The 15,762-nt window shown below is 50.2% G+C and overlaps 1 protein-coding gene across 2 annotated transcripts in view; it reads left to right on the forward strand.

The window, feature by feature from the left end:
• LOC125449256 (neurexin-2-like) overlaps positions 1-15,762 on the forward strand; it is a 1,112,849-nt gene that overhangs the window by 667,530 nt on the left and 429,557 nt on the right. The gene's annotated exons all lie outside the window — the stretch shown is intronic.

Consider the following 15,762-nt stretch of genomic DNA (forward strand, 5'->3'; position numbering starts at 1 on the left):
GATGGGCTAAATGGTCTGTATCTGCAATGTGATCTTACAAAAATTTGGGACTGTGTATTGGGAAAGGGGAAGCCACATGCAAAACACGGCTGTTAAAGGCATATTTCTCATTGTTTTCATGGTAAAGTAGCATGATGTAAAATTCATTGTAAGCGCATCTATGCCGAACACTGCAATTTATAGCAAAATCATTAAACAGCGCAGAAAATGAACTGAACTCTTAGATAAAATGGCAGGGCAGAGCAACATTGCAGTTAGTTGATAATATCACATAACGAGATTACAGTCCTCCTGGTACATTTTTAAACCGTGCAGCTCGTTTAAGACAATGTAGTGGTGTATAATTCAAGTTAATTGGAAGGGGAGCCACAGGGAGTACTGCAAACGGTTTTTTTTGTGTAACACAGTGAGCTATTAACATTTCTTTTAGGTGTGAATTCTAATTCATCTGACACTGGAGGCCAGGCTTTGGTCACACTAGGGCCAGAGCTCTGGATTTCCAACCCTAGAACTTTCTGTCTTCCTGCCCCCTGCTTTCAGACTATCCCTAAAACTGACCTCTTTAGGCAATGATTTCACAGCCTGCCTGTCAGTATCTCGGTCCGGGCTCGGTGTCAAATTCCTTTCTTGCAATTACTCCTTTTGAAGAGACTGGAGACATCATTGCTGTGTGAGAGGTGCTATATGAATGCACATTGTTGTTTTCTGTATCAATCACCAAACTAATCCCACTGTTCTCTCTCTCCCATACATTCAGATCAATCCCCAAACTAATCCCACTGCCCCGCTGTCTCTCCCCATAGCCCTGTATCAATCCCCAAACTAATCCCACTGCCCCGCTCTCTCGCCCCATTGCCCTGTATCAATCCCCAAACTAATCCCACTGCCCCGCTCTCTCTCCCCATAGCCCTGTATCAATCCCCAAACTAATCCCACTGCCCCGCTCTCTCTCCCCATTGCCCTGTATCACTCCCCAAATTAATCCCACTGCCCCACTCTCTCTCCCCATAGCCCTGTATCACTCCCCAAACTAATCCCACTGCCCCACTCTCTCCCCATAGCCCTGTATCACTCCCCAAACTAATCCCACTGCCCCACTCTCTCTCCCCATAGCCCTGTATCACTCCCCAAATTAATCCCACTGCCCCACTCTCTCTCCCCATAGCCCTGTATCAATCCCCAAACTAATCCCACTGCCCCACTCTCTCTCCCCATAGCCCTGTATCACTCCCCAAATTAATCCCACTGCCCCACTCTCTCCCCATAGCTCTGTGCTTTCTCTGCTTTCAGATGTGATTTCAATTTTACCCCTGCCCAAGGATGTGCAGGTTAGCTGGGGTAGCCATGGGAAATGCAGGGTTACAGGGATAAGGTGAGGGGTGGGTCTAGGTAGGATACCCTTTGACAGATTGGTGTTAGCTCAGTGGGCCGACACTGTGGGGATTCTATGAGGTGATACACAAACCAATGAAAAACAGAACTGGAAGCGATGCCAACCATCCCAGCAAACTGAGGCATAGAAATAACAAGTGGGACAGAATGCCCAGCGCTCCACCAGGGGCACGCTGACAATGTTACCGAGCAGGGTGACGAAACATCTGCAGCCAAACCCACCGGCTCAGCGAGCAAGTCTACAACCTTTCCTCTCGCAGTCTGCAGTTGTGTGCCTTTGGGTAAATTGACCATGCTAAATTGTCTGCATTACTGAGGTAAATTAGCTCTGGGAAATGCGAGGTTAAAAGGTTAGGGTGGGGGATTTGGTGCGTTTGGGAGCCTCTTCAGAGGGTCACTGTGGACCGATGGGCTGAAAGGCCTGCTTCCACACCATCAGGATTTGTTGATTCTGAAGTAAAGAAGATTGCCTTCAGCCAGTGAGTACCATGAGTGTCTCCGGGTTTTGCCCGCAGCATCTGGGTGACCATGCCAACCCCATATCTGTTGGATCTTGCTCATTTGCCCATCGGTCTGTGAACAGACCGAGAAAGGAAAGTATATACCACTTCGGCACTTTGCGTGGGGATACTGACAGAGAAAGAATGAATTTGAAAATGAATATCAGATAAGCTAAATGTCTGGAGGAATATATAAAAAGCCTGAGAAAAGTAAATGTTCCTCCTTTTATTCGCATTGTCTGAACATACCACAAAGACTCTGATTACTGACAGCCAAGGAAAGACAGGATTTCTAAGGGAGTTTCCAAGACGCAAGCCAGCCTCTGGGAAATGTGTCAGAGTTTCAGTCCTTCTCAGTGTCATCAAAGGCAGGTGGGAGTGGAGGAAGGTAATGTTGAGCAGGCAGGAGGCTGCAGAAGTGGCAGATGGGGAAGTGTGAGGTTAAACACTTTGATAGGGAGAAGCAAAGGCCAGGTGGGGAAAGTTTTCGGGAATCTCAAGCACAAAGGGACTCGGGAGTCCAAGTTCAGGATTCTACAAGGGTGAACATCTATGTGCAGTCGAATTGGAAAGGCAAATGCAATCATACACTCCTCACAGTGTGAGAGCAGGCCATTCAACCCTCTGAAATGCTTCCCTTCCAGGCTCAACACTTACCCAATCCTTATCATTCTGCATGTTCCATGGCCAATCCACCCTAACCTAGGGCACTATGGGACAAATTAGCACGGCCAATCCACCCTATCCCGCACATCCCTGGGCACTATGGGACAGTTTAGCACGGCCAATCCACCCTAATCCACACATCCGTGGGCACTATGGGGCAATTTAGCACAGCCAATCCACCCTAACCCGCACTTCCCTGGGCACTATGGGACAGTTTAGCACGGCCAATCCACCCTAACCCACACATCCCTGGGCACTACGGGACAATTTAGCATGGCCAATCCACCCTAACCCGCACATCCCTGGGCACTATGGGGCAATTTAGCACGGCCAATCCACCCTAACCCGCACATCCCTGGGCACTATGGGGCAATTTAGCACGGCCAATCCACCCTAACCCACACATCCCTGGGCACTATGGGACAATTTAGCACGGCCAATCCACCGTAACCTGCACATCCCTGGGCACTATGGGGCAATTTAGCACGGCCAATCCACCCTAACCCGCACATCCCTGGGCACTATGGGACAATTTAGCATGGCCAATCCACCCTAACCCACACATCCCTGTGCACTATGGGGCAATTTAGCACGGCCAATCCAACCTAACCTGCGCATCCCTGGACACTATTGGACAATTTAGCACGGCCAACCCACCCTAATCCACACATCCCTGGGCACTATGGGGCAATTTAGCACGGCCAATCCAACCTAACCTGCACATCCCTGGGCACTATGGGGCAATTTAGCACGGCCAATCCACCCTAATCCACACATCCCTGGGCACTATGGGGCAATTTAGCACGGCCAATCCAACCTAACCTGCACATCCCTGGACACTATGGGACAATTTAGCACAGCCAACCCACCCTAACCCGCACATCCCTGGGCACTATGGGACAAATTAGCATGTCCAATCCACCCTAACCTGCACATCCCTGGGCACTATGGGACAAATTAGCATGGCCAATCCACCCTAACCCGCACATCCCTGTGCACTATGGGACAATTTAGCACGGCCAATCCACCCTAACCCGCACATCCCTGGGCACTATGGGACAATTTAGCACGGCCAATCCACCGTAACCTGCACATCCCTGGGCACTATGGGGCAATTTAGCACGGCCAATCCACCCTAACCCGCACATCCCTGGGCACTATGGGACAATTTAGCATGGCCAATCCACCCTAACCCACACATCCCTGTGCACTATGGGGCAATTTAGCACGGCCAATCCAACCTAACCTGCGCATCCCTGGACACTATTGGACAATTTAGCACGGCCAACCCACCCTAATCCACACATCCCTGGGCACTATGGGGCAATTTAGCACGGCCAATCCAACCTAACCTGCACATCCCTGGGCACTATGGGGCAATTTAGCACGGCCAATCCACCCTAATCCACACATCCCTGGGCACTATGGGGCAATTTAGCACGGCCAATCCAACCTAACCTGCACATCCCTGGACACTATGGGACAATTTAGCACAGCCAACCCACCCTAACCCGCACATCCCTGGGCACTATGGGACAAATTAGCATGTCCAATCCACCCTAACCTGCACATCCCTGGGCACTATGGGACAAATTAGCATGGCCAATCCACCCTAACCCGCACATCCCTGTGCACTATGGGACAATTTAGCACGGCCAATCCACCCTAACCGGCACATCCCTGGGCACGATGGGACAATTTTGCACAGCCAATCCACCCAAACCTGCACATCTTTGGACTGTGGGAGGAAACCCACGCAGACACTGGGAGAATGTGCAAACTCCACACAGACAGTCTTCCAAGAGTGGCATCGAACCCGGGTCTGTGGGGCTGTGAGGCAGCAGTGCAAACCACTGAGCTAGCCTGCGACCCAAGCTTACAGCAGGTCAGCAGGGGAGGTGTAGGAAGACCATTTCCAGCAATCCCCCCTACCCCACCCCGTGGCTGTGGAGGTGTTCGGAACAAGGGGATTCCCCTTCCCAAGGCACAGGGCAGACCATTTGGGAATGAGATGGGGGAGGAATTTCTTGACTGGGAGAGGATGGAGTTCGCTGCCCCAGAGGGCAGTGTTGGTCAGTCATTGAGTATGTTCAAGAAGGAGTTTGATTGTTTGCTGGATTATAAAGATATCCAGGGACTGAGGGACAGCATACAATAATCGTGGTGTAGTGGAAGGACAGGCCTTGAACATATTGGATGGCAGAGAAGGCCCTTCAGCTCAACCAGTCTATACCAACCAGATATCCTATATAAATCCAGCCCCATTTGCCAGCATTTGGCCCATATCCCTCTAATCCCTTCCTATCCATGTACCCATCCAGATGCCTTTTAAATGTTGTAACTGTACCAGCTTCCACCACTTCCTCTGGCAACTCATTCCATACACACACCACCTTCTGTGTGACAAAGTTGTCCCTTAGGCCCCTATTAATTCTTTCCCTATTCACCTTCAACCTTATAGTTTTGGACTCCCCCCACCCTGGGGGAAAGACTTGCCTATTCACCCTATCCAAGCCCCTCATGATTTTATAAACCTCAGTCCATAGGTTATTCACTTTGCGAGCAAGCACCAGGAGACAGATCATTACCCAAACGGTGATAGATTGGGAAAGGGGTGTGGGGTGTAACGAGACCTGGGTGTTCTTGTGCTCCAGCCACTAAAAGGTCTCATTATTGGCGTAGCAGGCAGTGAAGAAGGTAGATGGTACATTTGCCTTCATAGTGGGAGGATTGGAGTGCAGGAGCAGAAATGTCTTACTGCAATTGTGCAGGGGCCTTGGTGAGACCACCCCCTGGAGCTCTGTGTGCAGTTTGGGGTCTCCTTATCCAAGGGAGGATGTTCTGGTGATGGAGGGAGTGCAGCGAAGGTTTCCCAGACGGATTCCTGGGATGGCAGGACTGACGTATGGAGAGAGATTGGATCAATTAGGACTATATTCACTGGGTTTTTAGAAGAATGAGGGGAATCTCGTAGAAACCTGTAAAACTCTAACAGGACAATGCAGGGTCAATGCAGAAAAGATACTCCTGATGACTCAGGGAATCCAGAACCAGGGGGTCACAACCTAAGGATTACAGGGTGGGCCATTTCGGACTGAGATGAGGAGAGATGTCTTCACCCATAAAGTGGGGAACCTGTGGGATTATCTGCCACAGAAAGCGGTTGAGGTTCATGAATAAAGAAACTCAGCAACAGTGTAGGTTGAAAAGGGTGCAAATAAACTTGCAGGGGGTGGTATTCCCATGTACCTGCTGCCCCTTGTCCTTCTGGATGGAAGTGGTGGTGGGTTTGGAAGGTGCTGTCTAAGGAGCCTCGGTGACTTGCCGCAGGGCGTCTGGTAGATGGTACACACTGCTGCGACTGCGTACCTGGGAATGGAGGGAGCAGAGGTGGTGCATGAATGTTCCTCCACTAGGTTCTCACCGGCCCTCTATCACATTCAGATCCTTATTGTCTGAACTATGGCTTTCTGAATGAGGAGTAAAAGGACAGCAAACTTGGTAAAGTTGGCTGGGCGAATTGTGCAGAAATGGTGAGCATGAGGTGGGTGGCGGGGGGGCACAGACAAAGCGGGACAGCCAGCAGGACTGGCACTGCATTTAATGACAGCTTGTGTCTCCAGCTACAGCCTTCCCTTCACACTCCCGAACCCTGCCCTTTCGAATTCCAGAGTGGGCTCTCTCAGGATTGTGGAGACTCTGTGATACACACACAGATTTCTGACAAAGAGATGCAGTAGCAGTGCAGAGAAAGGATCTAGAATGGGTCTGAGGAGCTGAGTGACATCCTCCAGCTTCACCTCCTCAGTCGCTGTCCGACTTGCAGCTCTGCAACTATTGGAAAATTGCTCATTTGGCAATCTAATTGAAATAATATCTTGAGTGAGTTATGCGACAGATACAATCAATGTGAATAAATAGGACCGATCCATATTTTCAAAATTAAGCAGCCTTCACTGTTTATGAAGTGAAATGGATAAGTGGATTTGGAGACGTAATTGGATCTGTTTCTGGTGAGATTAGGGTTTAAGGGAAATGACGGGGAGGCGTTTGGGCAGGTTGTAATGAAGCCTTTGTTTTTTATTTTATTTTTGCGAGGGCAGTGGGCCATATGCTGTTCCTTAAATCCTGTATTTACGCTTCACAGATCGAGGGAATCTGTCTCTTTCAATATCTTGTTCCCAAATGCTGGCATGTTTCCCGTCACTGAGCCAAAGCAGCATTCTAATACCAGCCCTGTGCTTTTTTCCCCAACACTTCATCATTCACAGTGTGAGGCTATCGCTGTCCTGGCCCAGTCTCTGTCCCTAATTGCCCCTTCAGGAGGTGGTACCGAGCTGCCTAGCTCCCGTGATTTTGTTTCCCTCAGTTGGCGATGCAGAGTGATGTCCACAGTGTCTGTCTGTCTTTTTCCCCACCCCGCCTCTCTCTCTCTCTCTCTCTTTGTCTCTGTCTCTCTCTCTCTCTCTCCCTCTCTCTCTATCTCTCTGTCTCTCTGTCTGTTTTGTCTCTCTCTGTCTCTGTTTGTGTCTCTCTGCCTCCTCTGTGGCTCTGTCTTCCTCTCTGTTTCTGCCTCTTCCTCTCTCTCTCTCTCTCTCCCCCCATTTCTGTCTCACTGCCTCTCTCTGTTTCTCTGTCTCTCTCTCTCTCAATCTCTCTCTTTCTGTCCCTATCGCAGTGTCTTTCCCTGTCTCTCTCACTCTATATGATGAGAGCAGTCCTACTGTCCAGTAGATCAGTGACAACCATGCCTCCTGCTCTCATAAAGCCTCACCTCAAAAGGCAATTCACTTCCTGAAAGCTGAAAGTGCAGAAGAAGTTGATCCTGGTAAGGTGCTGGTAGACAGATTCCTGGTCAGCAAAGGATGGGGAGGAGGATGAAAGGTTATTGGGGTGTAGGGGTGTGCGGAATGTGAACTGATCTCAACAGCAAGATCCTATTGAATGGGGTAGCAGGCTTGAGAGACCAAATGGCCTTCTCCCATTCCTATTTTGTATGTTTCATTTGAATGCTTTCAAGGAGTTGGATATGCCTCTCTGGGGTGAAAGGGTATCGGGGGAGAAAGTGGGGAACTCGGAGACTGAGCTGGATGGTCAGCCGCAACGCTGTTGAATGAGGTGGCAGGCTCGACTTGCTGAATGGCCTGCCCTTGCCCCTAATTCACACGCTCTTGGCCGCAAAGTAGCCAGGATAGCCAATGGGAATGAACATGGAACGAGTATAGGTGGGGTATTGGGGATGGTAGAAATCAGGCCCCAACTATTCAAAACTGATTGTGTTCCAGATCTCACACCTCAGCACTGGCCTCAGAGGGTGGAAGCGTGAGGTCATTTCTCTGGAATGACCCCAGGACTGTGTAATAACTCCACAGAGGCTGGTATCTCATCATCCTTTATTCACACGTGGACAGTCCTTGACACTGATCCAGCTCCCTCAGAGTGAGCAGAGCCCCTGACACTCCTGTTTATGTCTGTCAGCCAGGGCTCCCTGATTGGACCAGGCTAGCAGCCCCAGTCAGGAACCTCATACTCTATGAGAGCCACCGGGCTGACCTTGTCCTAGGAAGATTCTGGGACAATGTTCTGGAAAGCACAACAATGTCTCTTTTTTGTCAGGAGGCTAAGCAAATGCAGCATGTCCATAGGGACTCTTACCAATTGTTACAGGTTTACTACAGAAACCATTCTGTTTAGACGCATCACAGCTCGGTATGGTAAATGCTCTGCCCACGACTGTAAGAAACTACAGAGGGTTGTGAACACAGCCCAGTCCATCACACAAACCAACCTCCCATCCATTGACTCCGTCTACACTTCCCCCTGCCTCAGAAGGGCAGCCAACATCATCAAAGACCTCTCCCACCCCGGTTATAATCTCTTCAAACCTCTTCCATCGGGCAGAAGGTACAAAAGCTGAAATACACAGACCAACAGATTCAAGAACAGCTTCTTCCTCGCTGTTATTAGGCTCTGAATGGCCCTCTCAAATTTCACATTTAACGTTGGCCTCAGTCTTTGTGCACCTTCTCTGCAGCAGTAACATTGCATTCCTCGCTCTGCCCTAACACCCTAATGCACTCTGTATGGTATGGTCTGCCTGTACTGTACACAGAACAAAACTTTTCACTGTACTTAGGTACACACAGCGATAATAAATCAATTGAAATCACTACGACATTGCACGGGCTTAATTCTGAGGTGACGTCACACAATTATCCCTTGAAATTCAGAAAGTTAGTTACAGTGTTCTCAGTGAAAAGGGAGCAGTGGAAAGGGATCTGATGCATTTGCTGGGGAGGGGAGAAAGCAGGCGATATGAAAATTCAAGCCAGAGAGGGAGCAATAGTGAGAAATACATCGACCCCCAAAGGCTCGGAGGGGTCTACAATACTCTTCAGCAAATGGCAACAGATGCTCGATGGAGTGTTAACTGGGATGTATAGACTTTTTTGCCAAGCGATTTCCCAGTGGGATAGTACATTAGAGATGGCCTCAATGGAGTTACACCACTGGTGAACCACTCAGTAGCAGGTCAGGCCTGAGGGACTGAATGGATCTCTGCTTCCGACGACGTTTGCCATGTTCCTTAATGGAGAAACGTCGAAGATGGGAGCAGGTCATTCAGCCCCTCAAACATGCTATCCCCTTCATTGTGATTGTGGCTGACCATCCAAACCAGATCCATGTTCCTGCTTTCTCCCCCACACCCTTTCATCCCTGAAGAAGTGTCCAATTCCTTCTGGGAAATTTTCCATGTTTTGATCCCGACCGCTGTCTGTGGCAGAGAATCCCACACACTCTGGGTACGACGTCTCTCTGCTTCCTGTGCTTGAGAAGTTTAGTGCGCGATGGGGATAAACACTGGGCAATGCTGCCCTGCAGAGCTACTAGTAAAGGAGAGAGAGAGAGAGACCTGAGAATCCGACTTCCTAAGGGACCCTCACCCTCCTTGAGCCTGTGGTCGCTAATCTAACACCGTCGGGACCAGTTACCACACGTTTGTATTCAGGGAGGGATAGGAGGAGAAGGAACTGTGTTCCCACTGAGGTGACGAGGGCTGAAAGGCCTCTTCCTGGTCTCGCATCGCAGCAAACTGCAGGCACTGGAATGGCCTCTGAGAAGCAAAATCTTACCCCTCTCATCTTAAACCTATGCCCCTCTAGTTTTCGACTCCTCCTATCCTGGGGAAAAGACCTTGTCTATTCACCCTATTCGTGCTCCTCATGATTTTATAAACCTCTATAAAGTCACCCCTCAGCCTCCTACGCTCCAGGGAAAAAAGCCCCAGGATATTCAGCCCTTCCCTGTAGCTCCAACCCTCCGACCCCGGCAACATCCTTGTTTCAAGCGGGATTGTCTGACCTGACTCTGTAGCTGGAGATGTGACAGCCTCAGCTTCGACAATCGTGGAAGAGGCTCACATCCATCCTGTGGGCTGGAGTGAGCCGTTTTGGCCCCTTGATTCCCTGACGTGCGCTCTCAACACTGCCTTCCACCCCCTTGCCCCATCCAAAAAAAATGCCTTTGAAGGATTCCGTGATAAGGGGCTGAGAAGAAAGCGTTCCCTCCTGTGGTTTTACTTACTGGAAAAAGCAGCCATTTATTGATTTTGAGTATCCCAGTGGATTGGTAAATAATTATCTGTCTCCTTGACTCGCTGTAAAACAAGACTATTTCAGAAGGTCCTTCATAACTCTGACCAGCCCCTCTTGAACTCAGATTTGCATTGATGGTTCTCAGCCTGAATTTGCATCTTTGCTCTGCTCACAGAATTCATACAGTGCGGAAGCAGGCCATCCAACCAACACTGCCCCTCCAAAGAGCATCCCATCCAGGAATTTCCAATGACTAACCGGCACATCCCTGGATACTATGGGACAATTTAGCACGGCCAATCCACCCTAACCCGCACATCCCTGGGCACTATGGGACAATTTAGCACGGCTAATCCACCCTAACCTGCACATCCCTGGGCACTATGGGACAATTTAGCACGGCCAATCCACCCTAACCCGCACATCCCAGGGCAGTATGGGGCAATTTAGCACGGCCAATCCACCCCTAACCCGCACATCCCTGGGTACTATGGGACAATTTATCACGGCCAATCCACCCCTAACCCGCACATCCCTGGGCACTATGGGACAATTTAGCACGGCCAATCCACCCTAACCTGCACATCCCTGGGCACTATGGGACAATTTAGCACGGCCAATCCACCATAACCTGTGCATCTTCAGACTATGGGAAGAAACCGGAGTACCCGGAGGGTACCCCACACAGACGCGGGGAGAATGTGTAGACTCCACGCAAACAGTTGCCTATGGGTGGGATCAAACGTGGGAGCCTGGTGCTGTGAGGCAGGCAGTGTTAACTGCTGAACCACAGTGCTACCTCATCTAGCCCTGCCATTGGAGCTGGGATAAGAACATCAGAGCTAGGGGCAGGAGGAGGCCATCCAGCCCACCAAAACTGCTCCTCCGTTCAATAAGATCATGAGTGATCTTTTTGTGGCCTCAGCTCAAGATAACCGTTAATCCCTTTACTATTCAAAAATTGATCTATCTTCACCTTTAAAACATTCAACAAGTTAGCCTCAACTGCAGGGAATTCCACAGATTCACAGCCCTTTGGGTGAAGAAGTTCCTCCTCAACCCAGTCTGAAATCTGCTCCCCCTCATTTTGAAGCTATGCCCCCTTGTTCTCGTCCCAGCCCGCCAGTGGAAATGATCTCCCTGCTTCTATCTTATCTATTCCCTTCATAACTTTGTATGTTTCTATAAGATCTCCCCACTTCATTCTTCTAAATTCCCATGAGCACAGTCCCAGTCCAGTCAATCTCTCCACATAAACCAACCCTCTCAACTCTGGAACCAGCCTAGCTAACCTCCCTCCACACCCCCTCCGGGACCAGTCCATCCCTTCTCGAGTAAGGAGACCAAAACTGTACACAGTGACTCCAGGTGTGGCTCACCAGGACCCTATACAGCTGCAGCGTTACCTCCCTGGGGAACTGGGCAAACCCCACTTTGTCAACAAGATTGTGGGAGATGAGGGGCGGGGATACATCTCCAATTGAAAACACCAATGCTCATTCCCACCATCCCCACCTACATGTACCATGCAGGGCAAGGCCTCTGTGCAAACTCCTGTTGCCCTACTCCCCTCCTCCTCCTCGTGACCCCTTCCCTTCCCCTCCCCGAGCCGTCCCAGCGCAATCTTAAAACCAAGCAAGGGTGATGATGTGGGGTAACCTGGCAAACGAGAGTGGGAATCAGCCATTCAGCCCTTCTGAGCCTGCTCCCTAACCCCCTGCAATTATCCTTGGCTGATCTTCTGATCCAGTTGCCGTTCTGTCCAGTCCCATGCCCTTCAATCCCCTTTGTCACCCATCGGAGGAGGATGTTTGGCACTTTCGGGCTTACACGCAACGCGATGTGGTTGAGGCTTGACCTCCCACAGAAAGTGATCCACACGAAGTAGTCACATTTCGATGGGGACCGGGCACCGAGTGCTGGCCTTGCCCAGCGAAGCCGTCTTCCCCCACAGCCAGCCCATGAAAGGATTAAATCAGAGATGCTTCATTGCCAACGGGCAACGGCCCAACATTTCATTGCATTGTTGGCACTCAATCTCAGCTGGCCAGGAAGGATGAGGGACAAGATGCAGGGTGGAGGTTGTTAAACAAAGTGCTTGCTCTCCAGGAACACTCTGTGAAAGCTGGAGCATGGGGACATCATCACATTATCAGAAATAGGTTCAGGAGCAGGCCATTCAGCCCGCTAGGACCTGCCCCGCCATACAATAGGATCGCCACTGATCAGACATTCCCTCATTTTCCTGCCCTTTCCCCATAACCCTTGATCCAACTGACTGAGAACCTATCTATCCCAGCCTTAAATCTTCACAAGGACTCTGCCCCCCGCCACAGCTCTCGGTGATAAGGAGCTCCAAAGACTCCCAACCCTATGAGAGAAGAAATTCCTCCTCACCTCAGTCTTAAATTGGTGCCCCTTTAGTCTGAGACGGTGCCTTCTGGTCTGAGACCCTCCCATGGGGAGGGGAAACATCCTCCTCAGCATTAACCCTGTCAAGCCCCTCTGAGGTCATCTCTCATTCTCCTAAACTCCAGTGAGTAGAATCCCAACCTGTTTACACTTTGCTCATAAGCCAGCCCCTCCGCACTAGGGATCATTCTAGTGAGCCCTAATCATGTTGAAAGGCTTGGAGGGGCTGAATGGCCATATAGCAGCTCTTCATTTCTAGGCAGTAACCAATTCTACCAGCCTACCCGTCCCTCCAAACCCCTTCCTCCAATTGCACGCCGGCTCTCGACTCCAGTTCGTCTGCGAACATGGCTGTAGCCCGCAGCTGTGCAACTAGTGCTGACAATGAACATCAAGTTCCTGCCTTTCAGTTAGAAGCCTTTATTCATCAGACAATCCCTCCATAGTGAGGACCCTCCGCCTTGTTGGCAGAGCATTCCCGGATCCCTGCCGATCTTCCCCTGGGAATTGGACTGTCTTGGACTTTGGGTCACACAGGCCTCTACTGTTTTTGTTCAAGATTGCTCCATGTCCCACCTCCCCACCTTCACTGCACTCCCTTCCCTGTTCTCCCTGCCCTCCGCACGCTCCCATTCTGGCGACCCCTCAATTATAAAATTTTCGTCCTTGCCTTCAACTTCCCCGTTCCACTCAAACAACCCTCTCCCAACCTCTGCTAAAGTCCTTGGAGTTTTCTGAGCTCTTCCGAATTCTGGCCTCTCAACCGTCCCCGTCACTCTGCTGTTTCTTCACCTGCCTGGGGCATATGGTTCCCTTCCCACTCCCTAAACCTCACCCTCTCCTCCTCCCTCCCTCCCTCTCTTTCTCTTTTTTCAAGATGTCCTCCTTAAATTTGACCTTTCTTGCTCCCTGATACCGGTGGCTTTCACTGCCAATGCATGCCTGCTCGGGTGAAGCACATTTGGCCACATTTGTTTTTGGGCGTTACGTCAATGCAATTTGGCCACTGGCTGCTTTTGACAAAGGGGTATTTGAAAAGAGAATTTCAGAACAGGAGCAGAGATGGGGGTGGGGACACCTTTCTTTTAGGACAGAGTTCAGACAGCAGGTGGTGGGGGGTGGAAAGTGAGGTGCAGTTTCTAGGTAAGCGTGAGAGATCCGGAACAGATCTGAGGCTAAATTCTTCCGTCTCGGGGATGCTGTCCATCCAGCCGACGCTGCCCAAGAATCCCAGCAACATAGGAATGCTCATATTGTAAGGATTATTTGGATGAACATTCCAAGCATCGCAATGTGTAGGGCTGTGAGCCAGTTACAGGGGAAATAGGATTCAAATAGATGACTGGCACGAACAAGATGGGCCGAAAGGTCTTTATCCAGCTGTTTAAAAGATCCCTTCGGGTTCTCAGAGTTGTTGCCTTGTGACAAAAGGGGAAAAAGAAATTGACTGGTTTTGGTTCTTACGAGCCAAGCAGAGAACAGAAGCAGAGGAGAATAGGTCAGGTTGCATTGTAGATCTGAACACATCAATAAAGAAATGCGAAATTATTTGGAAACTGAATTGCAGAGTGCTTTCTGTCGAGCCCGGTTTGAGTGGCAGGTCTAAATTTGGAGATGTATTTGGGTAATTGCGAGCCAAACGAACATTGCAAAGTGAGTGTCAAAAAAATGAACGAAATCAAATCATTTCTTTCCCCCCTTCACTGATAAGTGCTAAGGATCAGAGGAACATTCGTGCGCATTTCCACAGATCCCCGAAAGCAGCAGGGATGGGGGAATGAGGGAGTTAGAAGGTTGTGTGCGTTTTGCTTTTACTAGCCGAAGCATATAATACAAGGGTAGGGAGTGATGCTGGAAGGTGTTTAGCACCATTGCTCAGACGTTTGAGTACAGGAGTTGGAATTGTACAGAATGTTGGTGAGGCCTCTTCTGGAGTACTGTGTCCTGCAGTGCCACAGGAAAGATTAAACTGGAGAGGATTCAGAAAAGATTTGCCGGGACGTTGCCAGGAATGGTGGGTTTGAGATATAAAGATAGACTGGAAATGGTGGGTTGTTTCTCAGCGGAGAGTAGGAGGTTGAGTGATGATATCACAGAATCCCCACAGTGTGGAAGCAGGCCATTTGGCCCACTGTGTACACACTGACTCTCTGAAGAGCACCCCACCACCCTATCCCAGTTACCCTGCTATTCCCATGATTGGAAGAAAACATAAAACATTAAAAACAGCAGATGCTGCAATCCAAGTTAGACTAACAGGAGGCTGGAAGAGCACAGCAGGCCCGGCAGCATCTGGGGGGAAGGAGCAGACATCGTTTTGGGTATTATCCTTCTTCAGGACTGAAGAAATCACTTGGCCAATCCACCCTGACCGGCACATCCCTGGGAAGTATGGGACAATTTAGCACGCCCAATCCACCCCAAACCGCACATCCCTGGGCACTATGGGACAATTCAGCACGGCCAATCCACCCTAACCTGCACATCCCTGAACACTATGGGGAAATTTAGCACGGCCAATCCACGTTAACCTGCACATCCCTGGGCACTATAGGACAATTTAGCACGGCCAATCCACCCTAACCTGCACATCCCTGGGCACTATGGGACAATTTAGCACGGCCAATCCACCCTAACCTGCACATCCCTGGGCACTATAGGACAATTTAGCACGGCCAATCCACCCTAACCTGCACATCCCTGGGCACTATAGGACAATTTAGCACGGCCAATCCACCCTAACCTGCACATCCCTGGGCACTATAGGACAATTTAGCACGGCCAATCCACCCTAACCTGCACATCCCTGGGCACTATGGGACAATTTAGCACGGCCAATCCACCCCAAACTGCACATCCCTGGGCACTATGGGACAATTTAGCACGGCCAATCCACCCCAAACTGCACATCCCTGGGCACTATGGGACAATGTAGCACGGCCGATCCACCCCAAACTGCACATCCTTGTGCACTACGGAGCAATTTAGCAGAGCCAACGCACCCTACTCTGCACATCCTTGGCCACTATGGGACAATTTAGCACGGCCAATCCACCCTAACCTGCACATCCCTGGGCACTATGGGACAATTTAGCACGGCCAATCCACCCTAACCTGCACATCCCTGGGCACTATGGGACAATTTAGCACGGCCAATCCACCCTAACCTGCACATCCCTGGACACTATGGGACAATT

Source organism: Stegostoma tigrinum, chromosome 42 (genome assembly GCF_030684315.1).
Source record: "Stegostoma tigrinum isolate sSteTig4 chromosome 42, sSteTig4.hap1, whole genome shotgun sequence".
NCBI classification, from domain to species: domain Eukaryota; kingdom Metazoa; phylum Chordata; class Chondrichthyes; order Orectolobiformes; family Stegostomatidae; genus Stegostoma; species Stegostoma tigrinum.